At 44.0% G+C, this 14,197-nt stretch overlaps 1 protein-coding gene across 3 annotated transcripts in view; it reads right to left on the reverse strand.

Moving 5' to 3' along the window:
* Positions 1-11,072, reverse strand: part of KATNBL1 (katanin regulatory subunit B1 like 1) — a 67,293-nt gene extending 56,221 nt beyond the window's left edge. For all 3 annotated transcript variants that reach the window (XM_073995431.1, XM_005559081.4, XM_015452599.3), the window contains exon 1: positions 10,927-11,072. The gene's annotated coding sequence lies outside the window, so the exon portion shown is untranslated. The remainder of the gene's footprint in view (positions 1-10,926) is intronic.
* Between the last annotated feature and the right edge of the window lie 3,125 nt (positions 11,073-14,197).

A 14,197-nucleotide genomic window follows, 5' to 3' on the forward strand; every position in this document is an offset into this window, starting at 1 on the left:
TATCTGTGGGTTCAGCATCTGTGGATTCAACCAATTCCCAATCAAAACTGTTTAGTTAAAAAATACATCTCTACTGAATATGTAGACTTATTTTTCTTGTCACTATTCCCCCAATAATACAACAACTATTTACACAGCATTTACGTTGTACTAGATATTACAAATAATTTAGAAATTATTTAAGGTACATGGGAGGATGTGCAAAGGTTATGTGGAAATACTACACCACTTTATATCAGGGATTTGAGCAGCCTAGGATTGCGATATCATTGGGAGGTCCTGGAACCAATCACCCACATGAGATGAATGCATACATACATAAAACACTGTCACTTTAAGGATCAGTTTTGACCCTTGTTTGCCTACTAAAGGTATTTCTGATACTTTCAAAACTGATAAGACTCTCTGCATATGAGCAGATATACCAGTAAAATAGTATTCAACTCTCAAAACGACGAGCTAATATAAATTAATTCAAAAACTCTATCTTCATTATTTGGACTAATGTCACCACCCTATGACACTTGTGCCTAATTTCTACAGTACAAGAAGTCAGCAGGGTTAAGTATAACCTAAGCCTTGGAAAAAAGGGTAGATCATCCTTTAAGAATTAAAAAAATCAACAAAAATGATGCTAGAGACATTCAAAATCCTTTTATAACAACGGTTCTTAAACCTTTCTTGTTCCAAAACTTGTAAGGATTATATCACATCCCTATCAGTTACCGTGGTTGGGCACCACCATATCTCCTGGGCTGAAATCAGAACGTGTATTAAGGTTTGAAAATGCCTCTTCTCTTAGGGAACACCTTCTTCTCCAACAGAAGAATCATACGCAGGCTCAAGAAAATACGACTCCTAAGTCCAAGACTTAACTATAACAAAAATTAACATATTAACTTTCATTGAAAAATAAAATATCGGCCAGGCGCGGTGGCTCAGGCCTGTAATCTCAGCACTTTAGGAGGCCTAGGTGGGTGGATCGCCTGAGGTCAGGAGTTCGAGACCAGCCTGGCCAACATGGTGAAACCCCATCTCTACTAAAAATACAAAAATTAGCTGGGCGTGGTGGCAGGCACCTGTAATCCCAGCCACTGGGGAGGTTGAGGCAGGAGAATCGCTTGAGCCCGGGAGGCGGAGGTTGCAGTAAGCTAAGATTGTGCCATTATACTCCAGCCCGGGCAACAGAGCAAGACTCTGTCTCAAAATAAATAAATAAATAAAAGTAAATAAATAAAATAAAATCTCTCATCATATTGTTTCACGTAAACTCTGGATTCAAATTTCCAACTGCCTACTACTCAACTCCACATGGATATCCAACAGTCATCTATTCTTGAACTTAACATATTAAAAATAGAACCCTTAATGTCCCCCCGCTCAAATCTGCTCCTTCCAACAGTCCCTAACTCAGTAAACAGAACCATCCTCCTCCCAATTTCTCAAGCTTGAAATAAAGGATTCATCCTTGATTTCCTTTTTCCTTAATTACCTACATCCAATTTGTTGACTTTGCCTTTATAAAATATTCCTAAGCTGTCCATTTTTTCCATTTCCATTACCACCATTCTAGACCAAACCACCAACTCCTTTAGACTATAATAGTTTCCTAAATGCTCCAGCCACACTGGCCTTCTGTCCTTCAACTTTTCAAACTTATTTTCATTTTGTGGCTGAGCCATTCTTTCTGCTTAAAATATTCCTCCCAAGCACTCACCACCCAATCAAGAATAACCCCACCCTCACTTACAATCATTCTCTATAGCAGTACCCTGTATTTTTCCCCCACCACATTTATCACCATCTGGAAATCAGTTTATGCACTTATTGCCTACGACCTCTCACTAGACTGCTAGCTCCATGAGAGCACGAACTATGTTCATTGTACCTAGAACAGATACACCTATTCTGGTATCTACTTTTTCTTTTTTTGAGATGGAGTGCAGTGGCACGATCTCAGCTCACTGCAACTAACTCAAGGACAGAAAACCAAACACTGCATGTTCTCACCCATAAGTGGGAGTTGAACATTGAGAACACATGGACACAGGGAGGGGAACATCACACACCGGGCCCTGCTGGCGGGTGGGGGGCTATGGGAGGGACAGCATTATGAGAAACACCTAATGTAGATGACGGGTTAATGGGTACAGCAAACCACCATGGCAAGTGTTTACCTATGTAATAAACATGCGCATTCTGCACATGTACCCCAAAACTTAATTTTTTAAAAAAAGAGCCAGTGTGTGTGATTCACTCCCATTACCTTACCTCTAACCATCAACAGGTAACCAACAACAGGCCAGAAAGTTAAGGCTCCCCTGTCCACATTGCTAAGCAAGGAAAACTAGGAGCACTGGCCCAGACAGTTCATATGTAACATGAACTGAGGAAAAATAAACCTCTGAAATAAGTCACTGAGATTTGGGTGCTGTTTGTTACTGCAAAATCACCTAGTCCATCCAGACTGATGAAGTGTTCAAGCAATGCGGTGGGTCACAGAATGATTCAGTCAGTCCCACTAAGTGGTTACTTGCAATGTAAACTGATGTCACTAGATACACATATTTAATTCCCTTCTGATTACAGTTTTCCCTCAGTAGCTGAGTACGACTGGCTCCAGGACCACCTCAGATACCAAAATTCGTGGATAATCATGTCCCCTAGTCAGCCTTCCGTATTCATGGCTTCCACACAGATAACCCATGGATGCTGAGGGTAGACTGTATTACCGAGTTTCCAACAGGTCTGCTGACAAGGATCGAAAAAACTGTTTACATGGAGTTTTAAGGAATTCTTGTCTCTAATGCTATTTTTCACTAAATGAATAATTCACTCAAATGATGAATGCCACCCATACAGGCTTCTTGAAAAACCATCTGCCAGACTTTCTTCAACTGGGAACATATTTTGTAGGCAAGAATAACTGCTTTTTGTTTCCTTATTTTCTATACCAACTATTCAATAATTAAGTAATTATTGAGTCCAGGCCACTCTAAGGGAAAAGAATAGAAAGGTAGGTTGGCTAAAAGGCAGAAGTCGCTGAATGCTAGGTCAGGAATTTGGACTTTATCTTGTAGACAAAATAGACTTACGGAGAAATTCTGTATATGAATTACATGTGAAAAAACTATTCTTGACGATTATTTATATGGCAGTTGTGGAACAGGAAGGTGAAGAGGGATAGTTTTTTTTGTTTTGTTTTGTTTTTTAAGACGGAGTCTCGCTCTGTTGCCAGGCTGGAGTGCAGTGGCGCAATCTTGGCTCACTGCAAGCTCCGCCTCCCGGGTTCAAGTGATTCCCCTGCCTCAGCCTCCTGAGTAGCTGGGGCTACAGGTGCCCACCACCACACCCAACTAATTTTTTGTATTTTAGTAGAGACGGGGTTTCACCATGTTGGCCAGGATGGTCTCGTTCTCTCCACCTTGTGATCCGCCCACCTCAGCCTCCCAAAGTGCTGGGATTACAGGCGTGAGCCACCGTGCCTGAAGACGGCCAGTTTTTAACTGCTGTGCCATGAATCCTCCATGGATGAAAGGCCAAATTTTAATCAATATACATAATTCATTTTTGCTACAACAGTAAATGTACTGTTATTGATTATATTAAGTGGCACAGGGAATGGCTAGGACATAGGTTTTTGAAAGTAAGAGTAAAATGCATACTGAAATGTCAAGCTGGCACTTAAGTATGTGGTGATGGTCAAAATCTTACTCTGTGAGTAAGAGGGGCAGCCAGGGCAGTAATCGCTTAATAGTTCTGAAAGGCAATTAAGTGAACAACAGACGCTTTGCTACTGCTGGGAGGTATTTTCATATTGTAGGAATTACGGGTTGTACTCTGATTGGTTTGTATTTTTAATTCCTTCAAGATACTCGGAGCATCTGCGCAGTACTCCAACAAACTTCGTCTTTCCCCAGCAACCCATTCCTTCATTTCTTTACTCGTTCAACGAATATTAAATACATGTTACAGACTAATTACTGTTCTACGCACTAGGGAAACATCAGTGGACAAAACAAAAATCCCTGCTGTACTGAAGCTTATATTCTATCGGCTTTTAAATTCCATCCTAAGATTTCTTCCTCAACCCTATCATATAAATAGCTTTTAAAAATGCCTTTAGAAGAAATCATCTATGATGAATCACAGTAAGATGTCAAAGACTATCCAGAGGCTTCCTCCCCACAGGTCTCCCTCCTCCCCAAAGAACTCCCTCCAAAAGTAACTATTTTACAGATTCTCAGAGTTGTAAAGGACCTTGGAGATAATTTCAGATGATATTAAATGACTTGCCCAAGAACACTTAGTTACTAACAGGCTTAGCATTGTGACTTACAGGAATAGTGCCTTTCCCACGGTAACACCAAGCTGTGCATCTTAAGAGTGTGCTAGTGAGCAGAGGAGATGCTAGAATGAGCACCTCATGACTCATGCATAGGTGGTAGGCTTCTGGGTGACTTGCTCAAGGCAAAAAGAATTTCAGACAGTATATAAAACTGAATGAAAGAGGTGTGGTTACAGGAAGCCAAAAAGGGAGTCCTTTCAGAATACCTCTTCTCTCATTTCTACCCTCATGATGCCGCAAGAACAAGAATGGTAAATACAATGCCGAAGTCTCCAAAGTTAAGGGGTATTAAGCTGGTAGTGAAAAAAATACTTAGCTGAGCAAGAAAGAGTAAATACAACATTTGAACCTGGCAAAGAAAAGTCAAATTACGCCAGGCACGGTGGCTCACGCCTGTAATCCCAGCACTTTGGGAGGCCGAGGTGGGCGGATCACCTGGGTCAGTAGTTCAAGACCAGCCTGGCTGACATGGTGAAACCCCATTTCAACTAAAAATACAAAAATTACCCGGGCGTGGTGGTGGGCGCCTGTAATCCCGGCTACTCAGGAGACTGAGGCAGGAGAATAGCATGAACCCAGGAGGTGGAGGTTGCAGTGAGTCGAGATCTTGCCACTGTACTCCAGCCTGGGAGACAAGAGCAAGACTGCGTCTCCAAAAAAAAAAAGAAAAGTCAAATTACACCCTTCCAATTTAAAAAGTGGATGCTATGCTCCTAGTAAAAGTACCATTTGTATTAGGTTTAAAGTGTTTAATTAAAAAACATTATATTCCTAAATACATTTTCCAGAAAGCACCAAATTAACTAACATAGATCAACAAGTATAATGACTCATAAAACATCAATATAACATTGACAGGTGTAATGTTATGATGCATCTTGTTACAATACTTTTTTTTTTTTTTCCCCTGAGACAGGGTCTTGCTTTGTCACCCAGGTTGGAGTGCAGTGACATGATCATGGCTAACTGCAGCCTCCAACTTCTGGACTCAAGGAATCCTCCCACCTCAGCCTCCCAAGGAGCTGGGACTACAGGCACATACCACTACACCTGCCTAATTTTATTTTATTTTTCAGACAGATTTCGCTCTGTCGTCCAGGTTGGAGGGCAGTGGTGCGAACTCTGCTCACTGCAACCTCCGCCTCCCCGGTTCAAGCGATTCTCCCACCTCAGCCTCCCCAGTAGCTGGGACTACAGGCATGTGCCACCATGTCCAGCTAATTTTTTTTATTTTAAGTAGAGACGGGGTTTCATCAATTTAGCCAGGATGGTCTCGATCGCCTGACCTCGTGATCTGCCCGCCTTGGCCTCCCAAAGTGCTAGGATTACAGACATGACCCACCGGCCCTAATTTTAAAATTTTTTGTAGAGATGGCGTCTTGCTATGTTGCCCAGGCTGGTCTCAAACTTCTGGGCTCAAGCTTTCCTCTTACCGTTGGCCTCCCAAAGTGCTGGGATTACAGGTGTGAGCCACTGTGCCTGACCTGGACAAGAATTTTTAAAGATAATTCCTACTCCCTTGCTAAAGGAGTTCTACTCACCTCTTGCTTGTAAAACTGTAGCAATCTGGAGCCAGGAGCGGTGGCTCATGCCTGTAATCCCAGCACTTTGGAAGGCCGAGGTGGGCAGATTACCTGAGGTCAGGAGTTCGAGACCAACCTGACCAACATGGTGAAACCCATCTCTACTGAAAATACAAAATTAGCTGGGTGTGATGGCACATGCCTGTAAACCCCGCTACTCGGGAGGTTGAGGCAGGAGAATCGCTTGAATGCAGGAGGCGGAGGTTGCAGTGGACCAAGATCACGCCATTGCACTCCAGCCTATGCAACAAGAGCAAAACTCCATCTCAAAAAAAACCAAACAACAACAAAAAAAGGTAGCAATCTATACATTTCAACAAATCAAAACTAGTCTAATCTCTCAAAGTAAAGACTCATGACCAAATTTAAGCCTTATTTAGTATTCTAATAGAAAAAAATATTTTGAAAAATCTTTCCAAAAAAAGGGAAAGGGCAAGGCTTGCTAAGAAAGAATTGAGGCCAGGTGTGATGACTCACGCCTGTAATCCCAGGACTTTGGGAGGCCGAGATGGAAGGATCACCTGAGGTCAGGAGTTCAAGACCAGCCTGGCTAACATGGTGAAACCCCGTCTCTACTAAAAATATAAAAATTAGCCAGGCGTGGTGGTGTGCTCCTGTAATCCCAGCTACTTGGGAGGCTGAGGCAGGAGAACTGCTTGAACCTGGGAAGCGAAGGCTTGCAGTGAGCCAAGATCACACCACTACACTCCAGCCTGGGCAACAGCGCAAGACCCTGTCTCAAAAAAGAAATAAAATAAAATAAGAAAGAATAAAATCAAGGAAAATTAATTTTAGGAATTTTAGGAAGAATGTAAACGACAGACATCAAGAGTCGTCATTAAAATCTTCATTAAAATCTCATTATGGGTCTCTGTGAATGGCAGTTAACATGTTAAGAAAATGATGAGAATCCCAACTTAATTCAGTGGTTCCACCACTCTTTAGCCTCCCAGATAAAAAACCTTGGCGATGCCATAGACTTTTACCTCCATTTTTTTCTATAATCAACTATGTTCCAATATTTCTGCCTTCAAAATGTCTCTTTGGAATACAAAGCAAAATTCCCAGTTTCAAAAGAACACACACAAAAAATACTATGACCATTAAAAAGAGCATTTTTCTCAGAATCTGTGGAAAGAGAGCAAATTTAAAAAAAAAAAAAAAAGTTTTTGGCCGGCGCGATGCCTCATGCCTGTAATCCCAGCACTTTCGGAGGCCAAGGCAGGCAGATCACAAGGTCAAGAGATTGAGACCATCCTGCCCAACATGGTGAAACCCCATCTGTACTAAAAATACAAAAATTAGCTGGGCATGGTGGCACGCGCCTGTAGTCCCAGCTACTTGGGAGGCTGAGGCAGGAGAACTGCTTGAACCCAGGAGGCGGAGCTTGCAGTGAGCTGAAATCGTACCACTGCACTCCAGCCTGGCAAAAGAGCGAGACTCCATCTCAAAAAAAAAAAAAAAAAAAAAAAAAAAAAAAAAAGAATGGAACATATACATGATGTGCTGAGTCAAAAAAAATTTCACAGAGAGAAAAAGGCTAAATTCCAGTTTTATAAAAAGAAAAATAGTTATCAGCATAAAAAAAGACTTGAAAGAAATAATCACATTAAAATATTAACAGGCTGGGCACGGTGGCTAATGCCTGTAATCCCAGCACTTTGGGAGGCTGAGGTGGGCAGATCACCTGAGGTCAGGAGTTCGAGACCAGCCTGGCCAATATGGCCAAACCCCGCCTCTACTAAAAATACAAAAATTAGCTGGGCGTGGTGGTGCACACCTGTAGTCCCAGCTACTCAGGAGGCTGAGGCAGGAGAATCGCCTGAACCTGGGAGGCAGAGGTTGCAGTGAGCTGAGATCACTCCACTGCACTCCAGCCTGGGCAACAGAGCGAGACTCTGCGTCAAAACAAAACAAAACAAAAACCAGAAAAATCATTTTCATTGGCAAGTCTTTGAATATAGTGTTTCCTCACTAAAATTCCCCATCCACCCCCCCCCTTTTTTTTTTTTTGAGACGGAGTCTCGCTCTGTCACCCAGGCTGGAGTGCAGTGGCACGATCTTGGCTCACTGCAAACTCTGCCTCCCAGTTTCAAGCGATTCTCATGCCTCAGCCACCTGAGTAACGGGATTACAAGTGTGTGCCACCACGCCCAGCTAATTTTTTATTTTTAGTAGAGATGAGGTTTTGCCATGTTGGCCAGGCTGGTCTTTAACTCCTGACCTCAAGTGATCTGTGCAGGCTAGTCTTGAACTCCTGACCTCAAGTGATCTGCCCGCCTCGGCCTCCCAAAGTGCTGGGATTACAGGCGTAAGCCACCGTGCCCGGCCCATCCACCCTTATTTACTGTATATTTACAGACAGGGTCTTGGTCTGTTGCTGCATTGAAGTGCAGTGGCACAATCTCCGCTCACTGTGGCCTTGACCTCATGGGCTTACGCGATCCTCCCACCCCAGCCTCCCAAGTAGCTGGGACTACAGGCACTTGCCTCCATGCCTGGCAAAATATTTTATATTCTCGGCCGGGCGCGGTGGCTCAAGCCTGTAATCCCAGCACTTTGGAAGGCCGAGACGGGCGGATCACGAGGTCAGGAGATCGAGACCATCCTGGCTAACACCGTGAAACCCCGTCTCTACTAAAAATACAAAAAACTAGCCGGGCGAGGTGGCGGGCGCCTGTAGTCCCAGCTACTCGGGAGGCTGAGGCAGGAGAATGGCGTAAACCCGGGAGGCGGAGCTTGCAGTGAGCTGAGATCCGGCCACTGCACTCCAGCCCGGGCTACAGAGCAAGACTCCGTCTCAAAAAAAAAAAAAAAAAAAAAAAAAAAAAAAAATTATATTCTCTGTAGAGATGTGGTCTCGCTATGTTGCCTAGGTTGCTCTCGAACTCCTGGCTTCCAGGGATCCTCTTGTCTTGGCCTCCCAAAGTGCCGGGATTACCAACCTTGCCTAGTCCCACCATCCACCCTTCTATTCAGTGCCCTACATAAATCCTCCAATTGTTGGTTCTTTGCAGAAGCTTTACCCAGTTCAGTTCTGCATTCATCCACTGTACTAATGAAGAGTGTCATACATATTTTTTGTTTTTAATCTCATAACCCAAACTAGATTAATCTCCCTAAGGTTGGTTGCCCTGGCACATTTCTTATTTTATTAAGTTTTATTATTTTTTATTTCAATAGGTTTTTGGGGAACAGGTAGTGTTTGGTTACATGGATCAGTTCTTCAGTGGTGATTTCTGAGATTCTGGTGCGCCCATTACCCGAGCAGTGAACACTGTACCGAATGTGTAGTCTTTTATCCCTCATCTCCCTCCCACTCTCTACCAAGTCCCCAAAGTCCATAGTGTCATTCTTGCGGCACATTCCTTTTGTATAGCCAATTGGGTCTACCACCCTGTTGGGCATATAGGCCATCAAAAGCTTTGTGACTGATGAACAACATTTAAAAGCTCTGCTATAAATAAGTGTAAACTGCTGATTTCTTACTAAGTGATTTTGCTTTTGAACTTTATTCCTTGTCAAGGAGGTATTAGTTTAAGTATAACCATTTCAAGCACAGAATAACCACTCAATAAGTTTTAGGGGTGAAAACATTTAACATATAATTTTTAATTTTAAAGTAATACACAAGTTGCTAAGACTAACACTTTCAAAACTTTCAGGAAAGGACATAAAGGAATTCAAAATATAAATTATAACACACACATAAAACTTATGAACTCCATTTATCTTAAAATAGTCAATGGATTTTTGTTCAGACACAAACCTTAAGTATAATCAAGAGCAGAAAACTTGAATGGTGTATGAATGAATGTATGTGTACACAAAAGCACACTCAGGTCTCCGAAGTTGAAATAAATGAAATGAAAGGGCTTTGTAAACTAAAAAGAGCCACAGATAAAGGCAGTAGTAGAGCAGCAGAGTTAAAAGCGTGGAGTCAGCCTGCTTGGGTGTTAATTATATTAGCTATGTAACCCTGCACGGTACAAGTTACAATACTAAAATTCCCTGTGCCTTAGTTTCTTCACTGTCAAAATGGGGATAACAGTATCTGTCCCAAAGCAAAGCTCTTAATACGCCTAGGGCATAGAAAGCACAAAATAAATATTGTCCATCCTTATCATCACACTGGCTAATATTATTATTGGCTAATATTAGTTATTAGCCAAGTAAAAGCCTCAATGGATGATGTTTCAATTCAAGTCTGAAGCTGGCTATCCAAAGAAACTCCAAAAAACCAGCAGATTTAAGCTATTAGGTGGACTAGTTTCTAATAATTCTCGCGAGTGCTGAACTGATGATTATTACAGAACTAATTTCTCTTACAATTTTTTTTAAATCAGCAAAGAAACTGACATAGGTACCTCTGTTTTCAAGGAGCTTTAGAAGCCACAAAAAAACTCTTTCTTATCTCCATACTTAAGCAATTTAAGAGCGTAGTAAAAGCCTAGATACTGTTACAGACCAACTTTTCAGAAAATACAGTAAGGTTTTTAAAGTTGCAACCGACAATTCTTATGCATAACGTCAAGTTTTTGTCCTGCGAAACAAAAGCTCATCTGTCAGGAATCCGAGGACCCGTCGGAAAATAAGGAAATGCCTGGGCCGGGCCTAGGCGCTCTGCGGAAAACCTGTCCTCAAAACAGCTCGCCCCACACTCGTTCTGTCCTTCCCCTTCCCCGGGTGCAGCTGTCGACTCCACCCGAAGATAAATAAGTGACAACAGTTCCGTCCACGCCTCTCCCGGCCCAGGCCCCTGGAGCCCCCCAGCGCCCGCCGCCTGACCCTCCCCGCCGCGGCCAGCTGAGGGGCTCAGCCCCGCCCTTGCCACCCCGGCCCGCGACCCCGCAGCGCGGCCGCGAGCCCGGCCGAGCCGAGGCCGCCGCGGGGCCTGCAGGTGGGCCCAGGGCGCGGCCAAGCCCGGCTGGAGAAGCGCTGCCAGGGCAGGGCAGCTGCGGGCGCGGGGCTCGCACCAGCTCGGCAGTCACTTACCGGCGCCTCATGGTACCGCGGCGCCTCAGCCCAGGCTCGGCGCTGACGATCCGCGCCCGGGAGCCTAGAGCGTCCTTCGGCTTCTGGGCCGAGTCCCAGTCAGGGCCATTCAAACGCGGCCGCGCGCGCGGCCCGCCGGGATAGCTGGCGCTGTGGGCGTCTCGCGGGCTCCGCCCAACGTTGGCTCCGCCCCTCTGGGGGTCGCGAAGCGCCGGAGGGGAAAAGGACGTGTGGCCACAGTGCCCCCTGGTGGCGAGAGCTACGCACGGTAGGCTTGCTATGGCGCGAGAAGTAATACTGCGATAGGAACTGAGGGTGGCTAAAGGTCAACGAATGACCGACCCTGCGCTAGGGACAACCTCCGTGCCTTAGTGGTGTACCAGGAGGTGCAAACAATTTCCTATAAAGTTATGGTTCCGGGAGAGATTTATTCATTCACACCTGTTTAAATACACTAAGGGTCTGGCACAGTGGCTTACACTTGTAATCCCAGCACTTTGGGAGGCCGAAGCAGGAGGTTTGCTTGAGCCCAGGAATTCAAGACCAGCCTGGACGACATGGGATCAACTCCCCTCCATCCCCCACCTCCGCCCGTATCTATAAAAATAAAAATGATACTAATTAATAAACGCACTAAGGCATAGTTTCTGAAAGCATGGATTGTGTAACTGTGTGATCTTGAGCAAGTCACATAAACTCCTAGGTGCTTTGCTTTCCCCTTCTGTAAAATAAGGATAATAACAATAGTATCTGCCTCTTAGTGTTGTGAGGATTAAATGACTTAACACATATAAAATGCTTGGAGGAGTGCCCGGCATTTGGTAAGCACTACATATTTGTTAGTCATCATTTTTTTAGTTCCTATTATGTGCCAAACTTTGTGCTGGACTCTTAAGAATACAAGAAATGTACATGATGCAGAACCTGTCCTCAGGAAGCCGGTTCGGTCTTGTTGGGATGAGGAACACTAGATTATGAGGTTAGGGCTGGGTCTGTAGATGATGCACTTTTAATTACTGATGGCAATTCTCTTCATTAGAACCAGGCTGCTCGCCTTCATAGATAAGCCACGGGTCAAGGTTAGCCAAGCTGTGACAGGAGCAAGTTTGTCTATGGTAGTTCTCTCGCCCTTTGCAGAAATCGGTCAAGCAGTGCATTTGATGGAAAACTTCCTCACCACAAGACTACATCCTTGGCTTGCTTTTTCAGGCACTCATTTGGAACTCTACAAGGCTTGCCTAGGGAGCAGGCTGCTTAAGTTTGGTTTAACAATCTTTTTGAAGGCCCGCCATGTGCCAGGCAAATTGTGCCTGGTGCTGGAAATCACCCAAAGCAGCTTACAGTGGCTTGGAAACACAGGAAAAGAGATCATTCCTATACATTGCTGTGACAAAAGGTATCTCCTAAATGTCGTGGGAGTTCCGAGCAATGGGAGGCCTGTCAGATAAACTGATCAGAACTAAGATGTCATCAGGCTGTTAAAACTTTATGTATTTTTCCTCCCTAGTAACAGAGCCCTTACTTTAAAAAAAAAAAAAAAAAGTAATGGTGAAAATTGAGGCAGGACTTTAGGGCAGTGGGAAAATAGTTTTAGGATATTTTGCATAAGCAACACCTTTCAGAGCTTCTCGATTGTACCAAAACCATAAGCAGGCACATACATGGCTATGTGTGGGGCAACATCTGTTAACAGGTGGTACTGTTGAGAGAGTCCAGCTAGGTGAGTAAAGGAAGCTGGAGCCCTTGGTTCCATGGATGTACAATGAAGAATATTTCCTGAATATGACTTCCATTAAGTAGGTGTGTTGTTTTAAAGGAAATAAAAATTCAACACACGTGAGTGCAGTCACTTTCTCTCAAGTTGTTTCTTCATCATCATAAACAGGAATTTCTTGATGACCCTCTATGCAGAAGGCACTGTGCTGGCCTCTTGTCAGAAGAATAGAATAAAAAGAGCGTACTAGAACATCCTCATCCTCAAGGGAGGCTAAATGAAGAGGTAAGACAAGGAATGGCATCCTGGAACTCAAGGAATCTGCTGTGTTAACACAGAAGAATCTCAGCTAATGCAAGGCCTCCAGTTGCTGGAGGCCAGAGAAGAACCTTGATATTCTCATTCCTGGAGCTTGTTAGGGCACAGGATCTCAGGCAGGAGATTTCCAGAGCCAAGTTATAAAGTTTCTATCAGTGATGGGCAGCCCAGGCCCCCACCTCTCATAATTTCACATAAAAATAAGGAAACCTACCCTTGCATTGCTACTTTTGGAATATATACCAATACTGTCATTTTACTGATGAAAATGCAAGGCAACTTTCTTCATTGATACTTTTGCTATCAATAAAGTTGAATTTTTCCCCCTTGGGGCTCAATAAAATTTGAATTCTTACTAAAAAAAGGTAGAGCCCATACATTAAAAAAAATCCCTACATCAGTGCTTGTGTACAAAAAGGTGGTTCACTGATAGCCTTTGCAGTGGGCAGTCTCCAAGGGAGTCTACTCCTCTGGCCATTCCTTCATTCCTTCCGAGAGAACAGGCAGCTAAGCCAGCCTTCCAGCCTCACATCCCCCTCTCTGTGGGGTGCAGAATCATTCAAGGACAATGTGTAGAGTGACCCACACGAGAAAAGAGCTGCCATGCAGTCCTGTGTACACTGCTTGATGGCAAGCAGGGGAGGGATGGTGGAGCTGGGCCTGGTGAGCTGGAGAGGATTTTGACAGACAGGGTATTCCAGACAGAGAGGGGGAAATGCAAAGTAAGTTATAGTACTGCAGTCTATTCTGATTTGAGTGGAGGGAAAAGCGCTTGGAAGAGTCACAAGAGTGAAGATTGAAAAGGTATGTAAGGCACCTGATAGGTTGTGAAGCCCTGGAATTATCAAGCAAAGTGTTTGAGGTGCAAGGAGACAACAAAGACAATTGAGCAGGGGAATGACTAAGTCAGTTCTTTAGAAGGATTGATCTGTTTGGGAGGCCAAGGTGAAAGGATCGCTTAAGGTCAGGAGTTTGAGACCAGCCTGGGCAACACTGCAACACCTCATCTCTACAAAAAAATTAAAAAATAGTCCAGCATGGTGGCGCATATCTGTAGTCCTAGCTACTTGGGAGGCTGAGGTGGGAGGATCACTTGAGCCAAGGAGCTCAAGATTATAGTAAGCTATGATTATGCCACTGTATTCCAGCAAGAGAGCGAGACCCTGTCTCTTAAAAACATTCTCTTAAAAACAAACAAACAAACAAAAACAAGAAGAAGAAGAAGGGTTGATTTGTCAC

The sequence above is a fragment of the Macaca fascicularis genome, chromosome 7 (assembly GCF_037993035.2).
Source record: "Macaca fascicularis isolate 582-1 chromosome 7, T2T-MFA8v1.1".
Classification (NCBI taxonomy): Eukaryota; Metazoa; Chordata; class Mammalia; order Primates; family Cercopithecidae; genus Macaca; species Macaca fascicularis.